The sequence below is a fragment of the Solanum lycopersicum genome, chromosome 3 (assembly GCF_036512215.1).
Source record: "Solanum lycopersicum chromosome 3, SLM_r2.1".
Lineage (NCBI taxonomy): Eukaryota > Viridiplantae > Streptophyta > Magnoliopsida > Solanales > Solanaceae > Solanum > Solanum lycopersicum.
In genome coordinates this window covers 53463996-53472936 of record NC_090802.1, presented here as the reverse complement: position 1 = coordinate 53472936, position 8941 = coordinate 53463996, and positions in this window count along the sequence as shown.

The following is an 8941-nucleotide window of genomic DNA, read 5'->3' as shown; positions in this document are numbered from 1 at the left end:
AACAACATGAAATATTATTTTTATGAAATTATTTCGCCTCCAACTCGAATATAAGCTATCTAAAAACACAGAATGTGCTCATACCATATTTAGGGAGTAGTTGTTTAAGCAATCCAATAGATTGAAAAAGTTGTGATTGACGACTTCCATAAGCATTCTCCTGTTTTTTTTCTTTCTCACTTTAAAGAACATTTCACAATAAAAAATGCATACGAGTGAAGTATATAACATAGAGAGGAGTCGTATTTAAGTAGAAACGTTCAACAAGAAAATCCTAACACTTGTACTCCGTGCAAGGATATAGACGTGTATTAATAAAATTTGACGGAGAAACTTAATTATTATTCTATGTGTGGTGTGCCTGAGGTGTACATTTGTATAATAGTACACCCGATAATCATTTGACATGTAACTCAAATAGATAATTCAGATGTTTTTTTATTTTTTATTTTTAGAAGAAGACTATATTTTAAATTTTATTTGAAGTTGTATTGAATTTTATCAATTGCTAAATAAGTAGTTATTTAGAAACTAAATGTGAAAAGTATTAAAAATTGCATTTTGTATTATGTTAAATACTTAAAATAATACTGATCCAATTTATAATATTTGAATCTTGAAAACAAACATGTATCACTTGAATCTGGATAAATAAATTTTATACTCTTTTGGATCAAGAAGAAAATATTTATAATACTAGTTATCGAATACGTTCAACGCACATGAATTTCACGCCAAATATTTTTTAAAAAAAATAATATTAGAATAAATATGCAATGAGTTATATGAATTTGAAAGGAAAGATTATCTTTTGTTTTAATTAAATGAGATTATTATGTCGATTCAATGGAACTTATCTTCTCTATCTTCTGCAAAGTTCTTAAAAATCTAAACTCATATGACGAAAATATTTTCTTCTCAGTTTCAATGCATTTCTCTTTCTTAAATATCTCATCATTTATCAATCTACAATTGGAACAATTCCAAATGATTAGATGTAGTTCTCAATCAATGAAAAATCAAACATGATTTCCGGATTTATAATTTCTAGCAATCTACGTGATAATTACAATTCAATTTAAAAGCAACACGAAAAAATAATTTTAAAAAATAATTTTCCTTCTAATCGAATATAAGATATCAAAAAACACAGAACGTGTTCATACCAAATTTAGGGAGCAGTTGTGTTAGCAATCCAACAGATTGTGAAAGTTGTGATTGACGACTCCCATAAGCATCCCCCATTTTTTCTTCTCTCGACGCCTTAAAAAACAGTTCACGATTAAAAAAAAAGGAGTACTAGTGAAGTATACAACATTGACAGAAAACATATTATTTATTGAAAAACACTATATTTTAAATTTTATTTCAAGTTGTATTGAATAAGATCAATTGCTAAATAAATAGTTATTTAGAAACTATATATGAAAAGTATTAAAAATTGTGTTTTGTTTTATGTTAAATACTTAAAATAATACTGATCCAATTTATAATATTTGAATCTTGAAAACAAACATGTATCACTTGAATCTGAATAAATAAATTTTATACTCTTTTGGATCAAGAAGAAAATATTTATAATACTAGTTCTCGAATACATTCAATGCACATGAATTTCACGCCAAATATTTTTTTTAAAAAATATTAGATTAAATGTGCAATGAGTTATATGAATTTGAAAGAAAAGATTATCTTTTGTCTGATTTAAATGAGATTATTATGTCGATTCAATGGAACTTATCTTCTCTATCTTCTTCAAAGTTCTTTAAAATCTAACTCATATGACAAAAATATTTTCTTATGTCTTTCAATGCATTTCTCTTTCTTCAAATCTCATCATTTATCAATCTACAATTGGAACTATTTCAAATGTTTAAATGTAGTTCTCAATCAATGAAAACCCAAACATGATTTCCGAATTTATAATTTCTATCAATCTAAGTGCTAATTAAAAAATTCTAACATGTGTACTCCGTGAAAGGATTTAGACTTGTAACAATAAAATTTGACTGAGAAACATAGACTTTATTTTTCTATGTATGTTGTGCATGAGGTGTATATTTGTATAATAGTACACTCGATAATTATCCTACATGATACTCAAATATACATTTTGGATAGATTTTTTTTGTAAGAACTCTATATTTTAACTTTTATTTGAAGTTAGATTGAATTAGATCAATTGTTAAATAAATAGTTATTTAGAAACTATACAGGAAAAGTATTACTAGTTGTGATTCGTATTATGTTAAATGCTAAAAATAATACTGATCGAAATTAAGAATAGTTGAATCTCGAACAGAAACATATATTCCTTTAATCTGCAAAAATAAATTTTATACTCTTTTGGATCAAGAAGAAAATATATATAATACTAGTTCTCGAACATGTTCAACGCAAATGTATTTCACGCTAAATAAATTTTAAAACAATAATATTAGATTAAATGTGCAATGAGTTATATGAATTTGAAAGGGAAGATTATCTTTTGTCTGATTTATATGGGATTATTATGTCGGTTCAATGGAACTTATCTTCTCTACTATCTCCAAAGTTCGTAAAAATCTAACACATATGAAAAAAATATTTTCTTTTAACTTTCAATGTATTTATCTTTCTTCAAAATCTCATCTTTAATTAATTTATAACTGGAACTATTTCAAATGTTTAGATGTTGTTCGTAACCAATGAAAAATTAAAAATGATTTCCGAATTTATAATTTATAGAAATCTAAGTGATAATTACAATTCAATTTCTAAGAAACACGAATAAATATATTTAAAAAATTATTTCCCCTTCTAATCGAATATAAGCTAGAAAAAAAATGTGTTAATTCCATATTTAGGGAGAAGTTGTTTGAGCAATCCAGCAGATTGAGAAAGTTTTGATTGACGACTCCCATAAGCATCCCCCATTTTTTCTTCTCTCGACACTTTAAAGAACAGTTCACAATAATAAAAAAAGATACGAGTGAAGTATGTAACATCGAGAGGAAACGAATCAAGTAAAAACCATGGAGATAATTCTAACACTTGTACTTGGTGCAAGGATTGTGACGTGTAACAATAAAATTTAAGGGAGAAACTTAGGCTTTTTTTATTGATGTATGGTGTGCCTGAAATATACATTTGTATAATAGTACATCCAATAGTAATCTAATATGTAAATCAAATAGATAATTCAGATGTTTTTATTTATTAGTTTTGTAAGAACACTATATTTTAACTTTTATTTGAAGATATATTGAATTAGATCAATTGTTAAATAAATAATTATTAGAAACTATATATGAAAAGTATTAAAAGTTATTTTTCGTATTATGTTAAATGCTTGAATTCATACTGATCAAAGTTTATAATATTTGAATCTCAAAATCAAACATGTATCACTTGAATCTGGATAAATAAAATTTATACTCTTTTGGTTGAAGAAGAAATATTTATAATACTAGTTCTCGAACACGTGCAAAGCACGTGTATTTCACACTCATTAATTTTTTTCAAATGATAATATTAGATTAAAAGTGCATGAGTTATATGAATTCGAAAGGAATGATTGTATTTTGCCTAATTTAAATTGGATTATTATGTCCGTTCAATGGAATTTATCTTCTCTACTATCTCCAAAGTTCGTAAAAATCTAACACATATGACAAAAATATTTTCTTCTAACTTTCAATGTATTTTTCTTTCTTCAAAATCTCATCATTCATCAATCTACAATTGGAACTATTCTAAATATTTAGATGTAGTTCTCAATCAATGAAAAAATAAAAATGATTTACAATTTTTATAATTTCTAGCACTTAAAGCGATAATTACAATTCAATTTTAAAACAACATGAAAAATTATTTTTAAAAAATTATTTCGCCTTAACACGAACATAAGCTTTAAAAAAACACATAACGTGTTCATACCATATTTAGGGAGTAGTTGTTTGAGCAGTCCAACAGATTGAGAACGTTGTGATTGACAACTTCCATATTCATCCCCCATTTTTTCTTCTCTCTACACTTTAAAGAACATTTCACAATAAAAATGGATACGAGTGAAGTATATGACAAAGAGAGGAATCGTATTTATGTAGAAACCTTGAACAAGAAAATCAAAACACTTGTTCTCCGTGCAAGGATATAGACGTGTAACAATAAAATTTGACGGAGAAACTTAGGCTTTATCATTCTATGTGTGGTGGGCCTGAGGTGTACATTTGTATAATAGTACACCCGATAGTTATCTGACATGTAACTCAAATAGATAATTCAAATTTTTTTTGTAAGAACACTATATTTTAACTTTTATTTGAAGATATATTGAATCAGATCAATTGTTAAATAAATAATTTGTGTTTTGTATTATTTGAAATGCTTAAAATAATATGATCTTATTTATAATATTTGAATCTCGAAATGAAACATGTATCACTTGAATTTGAATAAATAAATTTTATACTCTTTTGGATGAAAACGAAAATATTTATCATACTAGTTCTCGAACACGTGGAACGCACATGTATGTCACCCTAAATACTTTTTTTAAAAAATATATTAGATTTAATGTGCTACGAATTATAATAATTTGAAGGGGAAGATTATCATTTATCTAATTTAAATGGGATTATTATGTCGATTCAATGGAACTTGTCTTTTCTACTGTTTCCAAAGTTCGTAAAAATCTAACACATATGACAAAAATATTTTCCTCTAACTTTCAATGTACTTCTTTTTCTTCAAAATCTCATCATTCATAAATATACAATTGGAACTATTCCAAATATTTAGATGTAGTTATCAATCAATGAAAAACCAAAAATGATTTTCGAATTTGTAATTTGTACCACCCCATAGCCAAAACAGACCAAAAATTAGTTTTTTAGAAAAATCTGCAGGTGCTACCAACGGTGGCATCGACGGACCGTAGCCTGAACCACGGTCCGTCCTGCACAACCGTCGATAGGATCAGAAACTCCCAAAAATTTCAGTCTAGAAAAATTGGATAAGTCTTGGACGACAGACAGACTTACGGTCCGTAGGTCAAACGACGATCCGTAGTTGTCACGACCCCAAACCGGGCTGCGACTGGCACCCACACTTACCCTCCTATGTGAGCGAACCAACCAATCTAAACCTTAACATTTTCATGTAATATCAACATAAAGTAATGCGGAAGACTTAAACTCATTAATAAAAACCAATTCAATAACTATTATTTCCCCAAAATCTGAAAATCATCATCACAAGAACATCTACTTCAAGTTACTAAATCTAAGAGTTTCTAAGAAGCTAAAAATACATAAAAGTTAGTCCATGCCGGAACTTCAAGGCATCAAGACATGAAGAGGAAGATCTAGTCCAAGCTAGAAGCATTAGCTCACCCTGATATCCGGAGTAATGAAGACTGGCTAGAGTTACTGTTGAGTCGAAGATGACGGCACGTTTGCTGCACTCCACAAATAAACAAGAAGAAAACATAAAAGTAGGGGTCAGTACAAAACACGGGTACTGAGTAGATATCATCGGCCAACTCAAAATAGAAATCAATATATACCAAGTAATATCATAAAATCAACTATGATACTCAACATGTAGCAACAGCAAGTACTATATCATTAACAATTACCGTCAAGTTCACACATGAGGACTCAAGCCTCAATACCATACTCATTTGGGAATTATGTTCATTAGATTGAGTATATTACCATCTTTCAAGATTCATTATCTTTATTTCTCTTGTGTCGGTACGTGACACTCCGCTCCCTCATATTCCTTAATCCTCTTGTGTCGGTACATGACACTCCGATCCCCTAAATCTACGTGTCGGTTTGTGACACCCGATCCCCTAAATCTACGTGTCGGTCCGTGACACCCGATCTCCTAATCTACGTGTCGGTTCGTGACACTCGATCCCCTAAATCTACGTGTCGGTTCGTGACACCCGATCCCTTAAATCTACGTGTCGGTTCGTGACACCCGATCCCCTAAATCTACGTGTCGGTCCGTGACACCCGATCTCCTAAATCTACGTGTCGATTCATGACACCCGATCCCCTAAATCTACGTGTCAGTTTGTGACACCCGATCCCCTAAATCTACGTGTCGGTTCGTGACACCCGATCCCCTAATCTCCTTCTATCAATTCATCAAGCCTTCTTTCTCACCAAGGCATCATCAATTTCATTATTTTAGGTCATCACGCCTTCTTTTATACCAAGGCCTCATCATTAACAGAGAGATTAGGGTTTTGTAAGATTTGGGATTCAATAACTTCATCATGCTTATATAATCACAATTACATAATTACATTCATGCAAGCATACAATTAAGCACATAGCAGGGTTTACAATATTATCAATACATATCATTCGCTATTAAGAGTTTACTACGAATATCGTAAGAGAAACCATAACCTACCTCCACCGAAGACTAGTGATCAAGCAAGCAAATTCCCAAAGCTTTGTTCTTCTTCTCTCCCTGTTCGTTCGTTTTCTCCCTCTCTTGTGTTTTCAAATTTTCTTATTCCAACCCTCTTTCTTTTACCCTAATTAGTATATAATTAAGAATAAAAGATGGCAATAATAACCCACTAATTAACTTAAGGTTACCTCTTTTAACCCCTAAGTAATTAGACTTATTAACATTAACCCACTAACTTTATAATTAAAGCAGGAATAGTCAAAAACGTCCCTTAAAACGTATAAAGAAATCCGACCCAGACTGGGATTACGCAACCTGCGACGGTCCGACCTGCAGGTCGTCGCAAGATTCAGAGACTCAATTTCCACCAGAGTCTGTGACGGTCCGTCACACATGTGACGGTCCGTCCTGCCATTTCGTTACGAAGTTCAGAGAGTTGATTTTTAGTACCCAATTTAAGATTTTCTAAGTGTTTTGCAACGAGACCCTGCGACGGTCCATCGTGCCCATGACGGTCCGTCGTGGGGGTCCGTCGCCTCAGCCTGTTTTTCCAAAAATAAAATATGCTGTTCAAAACGACTAAACAGGTCGTTACAGTAGTCCTTGACTGTCGATCAAAATTTCCTTCAACCACACTCTGACAAGAGCTATGGATGACCAGCATGGTTCGTAGGTGGATGTACGGTCCATAGGTCTGACCGTATTTGGAAAATATGCAGCCAGTTAAGGGGAAATGCAGTTGGGTCAACTTAAAATGATCATAACTCTTAGCACAAACTGAATTAGGTCTCCCATCACCTACCCACAGATATATAATTGAATTATCTTTTCATAGCCATCGACCTTGCTAAAATCAGACCTCCAAGTAAAAATTTATGCCCATTTTAGTAAAGGCATGTCAAACAGGCCCTCACGACAGACCCAACGACGGGGTGTCGGGCTCATGGCGGACCATCAGTCCTGGCCGTCGTGAGGCCCGACAACAACCTTCCCAGGGGTCTTTTTGACCCTTTCCACTCGGTTTAAACCCTAAGTTACGTCGTTTTGATCCTAAATCATCAAATTTTATTCAGTTTAAGCCTAGAAATGTAATTAAAATATATCCAAGTCAAATCATTAAATCAAAACTTTATAAAAAAAAAGAAGCAAGAGAGAAGAAGAAAGCTCAAGAACCCTAGTTCAAGAACGCCACAAGCTCCAGCAGTTCCTGCCCCAAAACTTAAGTATTTTTCCGTGGATTTCATCACCAGGCATGTGAGATTTCACTGGTGGGTTCCTTTCACCCATTGGGTCCTTAGTTTCAATCAGTTCTTGATTCTCTTATAATGATTAAACCTAGGGTTTCTAGAACTTTGATATAACTTCATGAATTTATTAAATATATGTTCCAAATCAGATTATCATGTTATTACTCAGATTATCGCATGAATTTCAGAACCCTAGATTTGTATTTCTTTAGTTCTTGAATTATACATGCTAGGTCATATATTTCAGACACTTCAGATATACATGCCTCAATTATAAATGCATGATTACCAGATTAATTGTTGCATTCTCAGTTTGAATGTTCAGTTTTGAGCTATCCAGTATTTACAGAAATTCAGATATAATCAGTTAAATTACAGAATTCATTGGGATAAGCATAATACCGAGTTGGACTAGGGTTTAGTGTACCCAACAGTCCCTGAACTACTAGCCGAGTAGGTTGTAAGTCCCCTCCGTGGGCAATCAGTTTAGTGATCACGCCAATATGCCTTTATACCTTTGGTAGGGTATATTGCGCTACATCTTCTCGTGATGTAGGTTCATGTTCTCAGCATCCAAATCACGCATAGATCGATTTCCCGATCTCCAGTTCAACAGATTCAGTGGTGAGTCCTCATTCTCCGAGGACAATAGTCATGAGTTTCATTTCAGTCTTTAGTCATTTAGTATCAGTTTTTGCTAGATTTAGCTGGGGCTTGTCCTAGTATTTCTAGTCTAGTTTAGAGGCTATTTTCAGACATAGTTAGATTCAGCTTAGTATAGAGTTAATATTTCTTTTGTATTAAACACATTGTTCAAATATCTCAGTTATAGAATATGGGCACTCCCTATCTTTTCATTTTAAGTATGATTTAGCTTCCGCAATAGTTTATTATTTTTAGAATGCTCATGATCATGTCAGCAGGTTTAGCTTAAGATCACTTGTGGTCCTAGGTTCCGTGTCCGCGTCTCGGGGGTAGCTTGGGGCGTGACATAATTTCTATCAATCTATGTGATAATTACAATTCAATTTCAAAGCGACATGAAAAAATATTTTTAATAAATTATTTGCCCTCCTAACCGAATATAAGCTATAAAAAACACAGATTTTGTTCAAACCATATTTAGGGAGTAGTTGTTTGAGCAATCCAATAGATTGAGGAAGTTGTGACTGATGACTCCCATAAGCATCCCCCATTTTTTCTTCTTTCTACACTTTAATGAACAACTCACAATAAAAAAAAGGATACAAGTAAAGTATATAACATACAAAGGAAATATA